Raw genomic sequence first — 10,360 nt, forward strand, 5'->3', positions numbered from 1 at the left:
TTCCTTCCCTCATTCCTACCCTCGTTTCTCCCCTTGTTCCTCCCCTCGTTCCTCCCCTCGATCCTCCCCTCCCTCCTCTCCTTGTTTCTCTCCTCCCTCCTTCCCTTGTTCCTCCCCTCATTCCTACCCTAGTTTCTCCCCTCGTTCCTCCCCTCGTTCCTCCCCTCGTTCCTCCCCTCCCTCCTCTCCTTGTTTCTCTCCTCCCTCCTCCCCTCGTTCTTCCCCTTCTGTGTTCTGTGGAATGCAGGGCTTATGTCAGTGAGTGTCAGGTACAGACTGACTAATTACCTCTAACCTCCCCCTCCTCTCTCTCTAACCTCCCCCTCGTCTCTCTCTAACCTCCCCCTCCTCTCTCTCTCCCTCTCTCTCTATCTTTTCCGAGACCTTGTTTGTTCCCTCTCTACTCTCTCCTTCTTTCTGAGAACTTGTTCGTTCCCTCTCTACTCTCTCCTTCTTTCTGAGACCTTGCTCGTTCCCTCTCTACTCTCTCCTTCTTTCTGAGACCTTGCTCGTTCCCTCTCTACTCTCTCCTTCTTTCTGAGACCTTGCTCGTTCCCTCTCTACTCTCTCCTTCTTTCTGAGACCTTGCTCATTCCCTCTCTACTCTCTCCTTCTTTCTGAGACCTTGCTCGTTCCCTCTCTACTTTCTCCTTCTTTCTGAGACCTTGCTCATTCACACCCCACTACTCTCTCCTTCTTTCTGAGACCTTGCTCGTTCCCTCTCTACTCTCTCCTTCTTTCTGAGACCCTGCTCGTTCCCTCTCTCTTGGTGAGTCTGATAGAGGAGAGGAAACAAGAGGTAGAAAGATTCAGAATCCCAAAACACTGAAAGAGAACAGAAACTCTGACTAGTTTGCTCGTGTGTGTGTTGGTTGGTTGGGGTGTGTGTGTTGGTTGGTTGGGGTGTGTGTGTTAGTTGGGGTGTGTTGGTTGGGTTGTGTGTTGGTTGGGGTGTGTGTGTTGCTTGGGGTGTGTTGGTTGGGTTGTGTGTTGGTTGAGGTGTGTGTGTTGCTTGGGGTGTGTTGGTTGGGTTGTGTGTTGGTTGGGGTGTGTGTTTGTTGGGTTGTGTGTGTGTATTGGTTGGGGTGTGTGTTGGTTGGGGTGTGTGTGTGTTGGTTGGGTTGCGTGTGTGTTGGTTGGGGTGTGTTGGTTGGGTTGTGTGTTGGTTGAGGTGTGTGTGTTGCTTGGGGTGTGTTGGTTGGGTTGTGTGTTGGTTGGGGTGTGTGTTTGTTGGGTTGTGTGTGTGTGTTGGTTGGGGTGTGTGTGTGTGTTGGTTGGGGTGTGTGTGTGTTGGTTGGGTTGCGTGTGTGTTGGTTGGAGTGTGTGTGCATGTGTGTGTGTGTGTTGGTTGGGGTGTGTGTGTGTGTGTGTGTTGGTTGGGGTGTGTGTGTGTGTTGGTTGGGGTGTGTGTGTGTTGGTTGGGTTGCGTGTGTGCTGGTTGGAGTGTGTGTGCATGTGTGTGTGTGTTGGTTGGGGTGTGTGTGTGTGTGTGTGTGTGTGTGTGTGTGTGTGTGTTGGTGTTAACCAACCCAAAACCCAGCTAAGTTAACTGCCGCTCTGCGAACCTGTCAATGAAGACAGGAGGAACTGGACGGACTGGAAGATGGAGTGGCCTGGAAGAAGGAGTGGACTGGAAGGGGGAGTGGACTGGAAGAAGGAGTGGCCTGGAAGGGGGAGTGGACTGGAAGAAGGAGTGGCCTGGAAGGGGGAGTGGACTGGAAGAAGGAGTGGCCTGGAAGGGGGAGTGGACTGGAAGAAGGAGTGGCCTGGAAGGGGGAGTGGCCTGGAAGAAGGAGTGGACTGGAAGGAGGAGTGGCCTGGAAGGGGGAGTGGACTGGAAGAAGGAGTGGCCTGGAAGGGGGAGTGGACTGGAAGAAGGAGTGGCCTGGAAGGGGGAGTGGCCTGGAATAAGGAGTGGCCTGGAAGGGGGAGTGGACTGGAAGAAGGAGTGGCCTGGAAGGGGGAGTGGCCTGGAAGGGGGAGTGGACTGGAAGAAGGAGTGGACTGGAAGAAGGAGTGGCCTGGAAGAAGGAGTGGCCTGGAAGAAGGAGTGGCCTGGAAGGGGGAGAGAAGGTGACAGAGGAAAGGAAAAGACAGAGAGGGAATAGAAGAAGAGAGATGAGACACTGACAGTTGTGCTTTTAAATGGTGGCAACAGAACTGAAGATCTGACTCGAACACTACACCTGGTAAGGCCCTCTCTCTCTCTATGTATGTCTCTCTATCTCTACACCTGGTAAGGCCCTCTCTCTCTCTATGTATCTCTCTCTATCTCTACACCTGGTAAGGCCCTCTCTCTCTTCCTCTTTATCACTCTTTATTTCTCTCTCTCTCTATGTATCTCTCTCTATCTCTCTATGTATCAATTCAATTCAATTCAATTCAAGGGGCTTTATTGACATGGGAAACATGTGTTAACATTGCCAAAGCAAGTGAGGTAGATAATATACAAAAGTGAAATAAACAATAAAAATTAACAGTAAACAATACACATACAGAAGTTTCAAAACAATAAAGACATTACAAATGTCATATTATATATATATATACAGTGTTGTAACAATATACAAATGGTTTAAGTACACAAGGGAAAATAAATAAGCATAAATATGGGTTGTATTTACAATGGTGTTTGTTCTTCACTGGTTGCACTTTTCTTGTGGCAACAGGTCACAAATCTTGCTGCTGTGATGTCACACTGTGGAATTTCACCCAGTAGATATGGGAGTTTATCAAAATTGGATTTGTTTTCGAAGGTTTGGGAATCGCTTCCATTTATGTGGTTATAGAATTTAACGGCTCTTTTCTGGATTTTGATAATTAGTGGGTATCGGCCTAATTCTGCTCTGCATGCATTATTTGGTGTTCTATGTTGTACACAGAGGATATTTTTGCAGAATTCTGCGTGCAGTCTTGGTGTTTGTCCCATTTTGTGTCTCTCTTATTAAGGAAGTTGAGAACTCCTTCAAGACTAGTGGGAATTCTCTCTCTCTCTCTCTCTCTCTCTCTCTCTCTGTCTCTGTCTCTGTCTCTGTCTCTGTAATGCTGCTAGTTCCTTGATAGTTGTTGAACAGGCTTGAGCTGCAGCCTTGTCTCGCCCCCCCCCCCCCCCCCTCTCTCTCTCTCTCTCTGTCTGTCTGTCTCTCTGTCTCTCTGTCTCTGTCTCTCTGTCTCTGTCTCTCTCTCTGTCTCTCTCTGTCTCTCTCTCTGTCTCTCTCTCTGTCTCTGTCTCTCTCTCTGTCTCTGTCTCTGTCTCTGTCTCTCTCTCTCCGTCTCTCTGTCTCTCTCTGTCTCTGTCTCTCTCTCTCTCAATTTAATTCAAGGGGCTTTGTCAGCATGGGAAACATATGTTAACATTGCCAAAGCAAGTGAGGTAGATAATATACAAAAGTGAAATAAACAATAAAAATTAACAGTAAACAATACACATACAGAAGTTTCAAAACAATAAAGACATTACAAATGTCATATTATATATATATATACAGTGTTGTAACAATATACACATGGTTTAAGTACACAAGGGAAAATAAATAAGCATAAATATGGGTTGTATTTACAATGGTGTTTGTTCTTCACTGGATGCACTTTTCTTGTGGCAACAGGTCACAAATCTTGCTGCTGTGATGTCACACTGTGGAATTTCACCCAGTAGATATGGGAGTTTATCAAAATTGGATTTGTTTTCGAAGGTTTGGGAATCGCTTCCATTTATGTGGTTATAGAATTTAACGGCTCTTTTCTGGATTTTGATAATTAGTGGGTATCGGCCTAATTCTGCTCTGCATGCATTATTTGGTGTTCTATGTTGTACACAGAGGATATTTTTGCAGAATTCTGCGTGCAGTCTTGGTGTTTGTCCCATTTTGTGTCTCTCTTATTAAGGAAGTTGAGAACTCCTTCAAGACTAGTGGGAATTCTCTCTCTCTCTCTCTCTCTCTCTCTCTCTCTCTCTCTCTCTGTCTCTGTCTCTGTCTCTGTAATGCTGCTAGTTCCTTGATAGTTGTTGAACAGGCTTGAGCTGCAGCCTTGTCTCGCCCCCCCCCCCCCCTCTCTCTCTCTCTGTCTGTCTGTCTCTCTGTCTCTCTGTCTCTGTCTCTCTGTCTCTGTCTCTCTCTCTGTCTCTCTCTGTCTCTCTCTCTGTCTCTCTCTCTGTCTCTGTCTCTGTCTCTGTCTCTCTCTCTCCGTCTCTCTGTCTCTCTCTGTCTCTGTCTCTGTCTCTCTCTGTCTCTGTCTCTCTCTCTCTCAATTTAATTCAAGGGGCTTTGTCAGCATGGGAAACATATGTTAACATTGCCAAAGCAAGTGAAGTAGATAATATACATAAATGAAATCAACAATAAAAATGAACAGTAAACATTAAACTCACAGAAGTTCGAAAAGAATTTCAAATGTCATATTATGCATACAGTGTTGTAAAGATGTGGCAAATGGTTAAAGTACAAAAGGGCGGACTTGGGAGAGGCGAGGGCGAGGGTCGAGAGGCGAGGGTCGAGAGGCGAGGGTCGAGAGGCGAGGGTCGAGAGGCGAGGGTCGAGAGCCGTGCGTCCTCCGAAACACAACCCAACCAAGCCGCGCTGCTTCTTGACACAATGCCCACTTAACCCGGAAGCCAGCCGCACCAATGTGTCTGACGAAACACTGTACACTTGGCAACCGTGTCAGCGTGCATGCAACCTGCTCGCCACAGAAGTCGCTAAAGTGCAATGGGACAAGGACATTCCTGTCGGCGAAACACTCCACTAACCCGAGCGACACTGGGCCAAGTGTGTGCCGCACCATGGGTCTCCCGGTCGCGACAGAGCCTGGGCTCGAACCAGGATCTCTAGTGGCACAGCTGGCATTGTGATGCATTGCACCACTCAGGATAGCTTACTTCTCCTCTCTACCCCTCTCTTCTCTCTTGATCCCACACAAGTGAATCAGAGTGTCATTTCTGTTCAATTGTGTTACATGGCTGATATTCCAATTCAGAAGTCACGTAAACAAGGTTGTCTCGCCTCCCCTATGCTATTTGCTCTCCCTCTTGAACCGCGGGCACAAAGCATACAGTACATCAAAATGTGGCTTCCTCACATATCAAAATCCAACAAACTGAACAAGCAATTTCTCGGTATGCAGATGACATACTGCTCTACGTCGCAAACACTCAGAAATCCCTCCAGCCAATCATGTCTATTTTCACAGCATTTACCTCATTCAGCCTGGTTACAAGATCAACTGGTCTAACTCAGCTCCACTACCTCTTAACTCAGCTCCACTACCTCTTAACTCAGCTCCACTACCTCTTAACTCAGCTCCACTACCTCTTAACTCAGATCCACTACCTCCTAACTCAGCTCCACTACCTCTTAACTCAGCTCCACTACCTCTTAACTCAGCTCCACTACCTCTTAACTCAGCTCCACTGCCTCTTAACTCAGCTCCACTACCTCTTAACTCAGCTCCACTACCTCTTAACTCAGCTCCACTACCTCTTAACTCAGATCCACTACCTCCTAACTCAGCTCCACTACCTCTTAACTCAGCTCCACTACCTCTTAACTCAGCTCCACTACCTCTTAACTCAGCTCCACTACCTCTTAACTCAGATCCATGTATAGAAAATGTGATGGCCACTATGAGTATCTCTCTGAAAAATGGTGGTGTATTCTTGTGTTCCTTGTCCTTTTGCTACCATTTCCCCTTTCTGAATGGGAACATGGTTCCTTTCTGAATGGGAACATGGTTCCTTTCCGAATGGGAACATGGTTCCTTTGTGAATGGGAACATGGTTCCTTTCTAAATGGGAACATGGTTCCTTTCTGAATGGTGTCATGGCTCCTTTCTGAATGGGAACATGGTTCCTTTGTGAATGGGAACATGGTTCCTTTCTAAATGGGAACATGGTTCCTTTCTGAATGGTGACATGGCTCCTTTCTGAATGGGAACATGGTTCCTTTGTGAATGGGAACATGGTTAATTTGTTAATGGGAACATGGTTCCTTTCTAAATGGGAACATGGTTCCTTTGTGAATGGGAACATGGTTCCTTTCTAAATGGGAACATGGTTCCTTTCTGAATGGTGACATGGCTCCTTTCTGAATGGGAACATGGTTCCTTTGTGAATGGGAACATGGTTCCTTTCTAAATGGGAAAATGGTTCATTTCTGAATGGTGACATGGCTCCTTTCTGAATGGGAACATGGTTCCTTTCTGAATGGGAACATGGTTCCTTTCTGAATGGTGACATGGCTCCATCTTACCTAAAGATTCAGCAGATGAAATCATGTTAACATGAAGGTTATTTTTTCTCCCTTGGTGAGGAAAGCACAAGCCTGTTAGGCAGAGATTGTCACAACTGGTAACAGTAACCTTTCACTGATGTAGACATGCAATGGCTAGGCCAGCAGCACTGCCTCCTCCTTTCCACCCATCCTCCCTCCCTCCCTCAGTCCTCCCCCCTCCCTCCTCTCCTCTCCTCTCCTCTCCTCTCCTCTCCTCTCCTCTCCTCTCCTCGTCTCTCCCCTCTCCTCTCATCATCTCCCTCTGTCCACCATCCCTCCCTCCCTCCCTCCTCTCCTCTCCTCTCGTCTCTCCCCTCTCCTCTCATCATCTCCCTCTGTCCACCTTCCCTCCCTCCCCCCTCGCTCCTCTCCTCTCCTCTCCTTTCCTTTCCTCTCCTCTCCTCTCCTCTCCTCTCCTCTCCTCTCCTCTCCTCTCCTCTCCTCTCCTCTCCTCTCCTCTCCTCTCCTCTCATCATCTCCCTCTGTCCACCATCCCTCCCTCCCTCCTCTCCTCTGGCCAGTGGAGACATGGCACCATACTCCATTCAGGCGGACACACCTCGGTGGGCATCTATTGAGCCTTCTACTCGTGACACACTCCACTTAATGGACCACCGAGTTTAGGAGGGAGGGAATGAGGGGTGGAGGGAGGGAGGGAGGGAGGGAGGAAGAGAGAGACAGGGAGGGAGGGAGGGAGAGACAGAGAGAGGGAGGAAGGGAGGGGAGAGGAGTGAGAGAAGGAGAGAAGGAGGGGAGGGAGGGATGGAGAGATGGTGCGAGAGTGGAACGGAGGGAGGGGAGGGAGAGACAGAGAGAGAGGGAGGGAGGGAGGGAGGGAGGGAGGGAGGGAGGGAGGGGGAGAGAGGAAGGGAGGGAGGGATGGAGAGAAGGAAGGAGGGAGGGATGGAGGGGAGGGAGGGAGAGAGGGAGAGAAGGAGAGAGAGAGGGAGGGGAGGGAGGGAGGGATGGAGAGAAGGTGCGAGGGAGGAAGGGAAGAAAACTGAGTCAGTAGTACATGCTAATTAACCGTACGTTATGAAAACAGATCTGAACAGAAAACATTCCGGATCATCAGCAGAACACTGGGCCAGTAAATGAAGGACTAGGATTGTGTCCCAAATAGCACACAAATTGACCAGGGCCCATAGTGCACTATACAGGGAATAAGGCTCTGGTCTAAAGTAGTGCACTATATAGGGAATAGGGCTCTGGTCTAAAGTAGTGCACTATATAGGGAATAGGGTGCCATTTGGAATGCAGACTAATCATCCCTATCAATCATCAGCCTCATAACTTCAGTGGAGAAGATGCAAAATGTCTGCTGTTACTAACTAACTGGGGGTGGTTGAAAAAGGAAGAGGGTGATTTGATGAAATGTTTTGCTGACAGCTAAATTGAATATGGAGGATTTTAATGTACTACAGTACCAAGCTAAGCAAACAACCTCTGTCATCTTCTGTCATCAACACTGGTCGAACAACCTCTGACATCATCACTGGTCAAACAACCTCTGACATCATTACTGGTCAAACAACATTCATTGATCCTTAATTTATACAGTATAGTAACATTATATAGATATACAAAGTACACTATAACACTTAATAGCCCGGGTGTTCATTTGCTTAAATCACTGAACACAACAGGTGCTTATGTAACGGCTGTCCTCAGACGAAGAGGAGTAGCGAGAAGGATCGGAGGACCAATGCGAAGCGTGGTAAGTGTCCATAATGTTTTTAATAAAGACAAATGAACACTCGAACAAAACAATAAACGATGACGTGAAATCTACAACAACCGAAACTGTACCGTGTGGCGACAAACACTCACACGGGAAACAAACACCCACAAACCAAAACCGAAACAGTACCGTGTGGCGACAAACACTCACACGGGAAACAAACACCCACAAACCAAAACCGAAACAGTACCGTGTGGCGACAAACACTCACACGGGAAACAAACACCCACAAACCAAAACCGAAACAGTACCGTGTGGCGACAAACACTCACACGGGAAACAAACACCCACAAACCAAAACCGAAACAGTACCGTGTGGCGACAAACACTCACACGGGAAACAAACACCCACAAACCAAAACCGAAACAGTACCGTGTGGCGACAAACACTCACACGGGAAACAAACACCCACAAACCAAAACCGAAACAGTACCGTGTGGCGACAAACACACACACGGAAACAAACACCCACAAACCAAAAGTGAAACCCAGGCTACCTAAGGCTACGTTAGTTGTCTATGATCCTCAATCAGAGACAACTAACGACACCTGCCTCTGATTGAGAACCATACAAGGCCGAACACAAAAACCAACATAGAAAAACAAACATAGACTGCCCACCCCAACTCACGCCCTGACCATACTAAAACAAAGAATAAAATAACAGAACTATGGTCAGAAGGTGATTATTACAGACAGGCTTCTATTTGAGCCAGGCCTCTATTTCCTTAATGCAGCTTTTGCTCATTTGCATAGTTAATTGTTCACTTCCAGCATTTAATACATTTCTTCATTTCCTGCACTGTGTTATGATTTACATACGGTTTATTTTGTGTTAGTATACGTCTCTCTCATTCAATTTAATTTGCTTTATTGGCATGACGTAACAATGTACCTTGATTAAGAGTTTCAAATTTGGGGAAATGACACTCTCTAATTGTTTTATATTTTTGACATTTTGTCAGGAAATGCAGCTTTGTCGAAGTGGATGCACAGCCTTTCCTCTACAGGGAGCCAGGTTTTCCAGTGTCTTTTTTGTCTACCCTTCTCAATGGCAAGGCTGTGCTCACTGAGCCTGTACTTTGTCCAGGTTTTTCTAAGGTTTTGATCAGTAACTACGGTCAAATAGTTAGCCACGGTGTACTGTCGATTTAGAGCCAGATAGCACTGCATTTTGCTTTGTGTTTGTGTTTCCCAATAAGCGATGTAGTTTTGTTTTGACTGTGTTGTAATTTGTTAAATTCTGATTGACTGGATGTTCTGGTCCTGAGGCTTCAGTGTGTTAGTAGAACAGGTTAGTGAACTCGGCCCCAGGACCAGCTGGATGAGGGGACTGAGGTTTCAGTGTGTTAGTAGAACAGGTTTGTGAACTCAGCCCCAGGACCAGCTGGATGAGGGGACTGAGGCTTCAGTGTGTTAGTAGAACAGGTTAGTGAACTCAGCCCCAGGACCAGCTGGATGAGGGGACTGAGGCTTCAGTGTGTTAGTAGAACAGGTTTGTGAACTCAGCCCCAGGACCAGCTGGATGAGGGGACTGAGGCTTCAGTGTGTTAGTAGAACAGGTTTGTGAACTCAGCCCCAGGACCAGCTGGATGAGGGGACTGAGGCTTCAGTGTGTTAGTAGAACAGGTTAGTGAACTCAGCCCCAGGACCAGCTGGATGAGGGGACTGAGGCTTCAGTGTGTTAGTAGAACAGGTTAGTGAACTCAGCCCCAGGACCAGCTGGATGAGGGGACTGAGGCTTCAGTGTGTTAGTAGAACAGGTTTGTGAACTCAGCCCCAGGACCAGCTGGATGAGGGGACTGAGGCTTCAGTGTGTTAGTAGAACAGGTTTGTGAACTCAGCCCCAGGACCAGCTGGATGAGGGGACTGAGGCTTCAGTGTGTTAGTAGAACAGGTGTGTGAACTCAGCCCCAGGACCAGCTGGATGAGGGGACTGAGGCTTCAGTGTGTTAGTAGAACAGGTTTGTGAACTCAGCCCCAGGACCAGCTGGATGAGGGGACTGAGGCTTCAGTGTGTTAGTAGAACAGGTTAGTGAACTCAGCCCCAGGACCAGCTGGATGAGGGGACTGAGGCTTCAGTGTGTTAGTAGAACAGGTTAGTGAACTCAGCCCCAGGACCAGCTGGATGAGGGGACTGAGGCTTCAGTGTGTTAGTAGAACAGGTTAGTGAACTCAGCCCCAGGACCAGCTGGATGAGGGGACTGAGGCTTCAGTGTGTTAGTAGAACAGGTTTGTGAACTCAGCCCCAGGACCAGCTGGATGAGGGAACTATTTTCTTTGCTCAGCTCTTGGCATTGCAGGGCTTGGTAATGGGGTCACTGTATTTTAGATGTTTCCAAAACTGCAGTG

The sequence above is a fragment of the Oncorhynchus clarkii genome, chromosome 7 (assembly GCF_045791955.1).
Source record: "Oncorhynchus clarkii lewisi isolate Uvic-CL-2024 chromosome 7, UVic_Ocla_1.0, whole genome shotgun sequence".
NCBI lineage: Eukaryota > Metazoa > Chordata > Actinopteri > Salmoniformes > Salmonidae > Oncorhynchus > Oncorhynchus clarkii.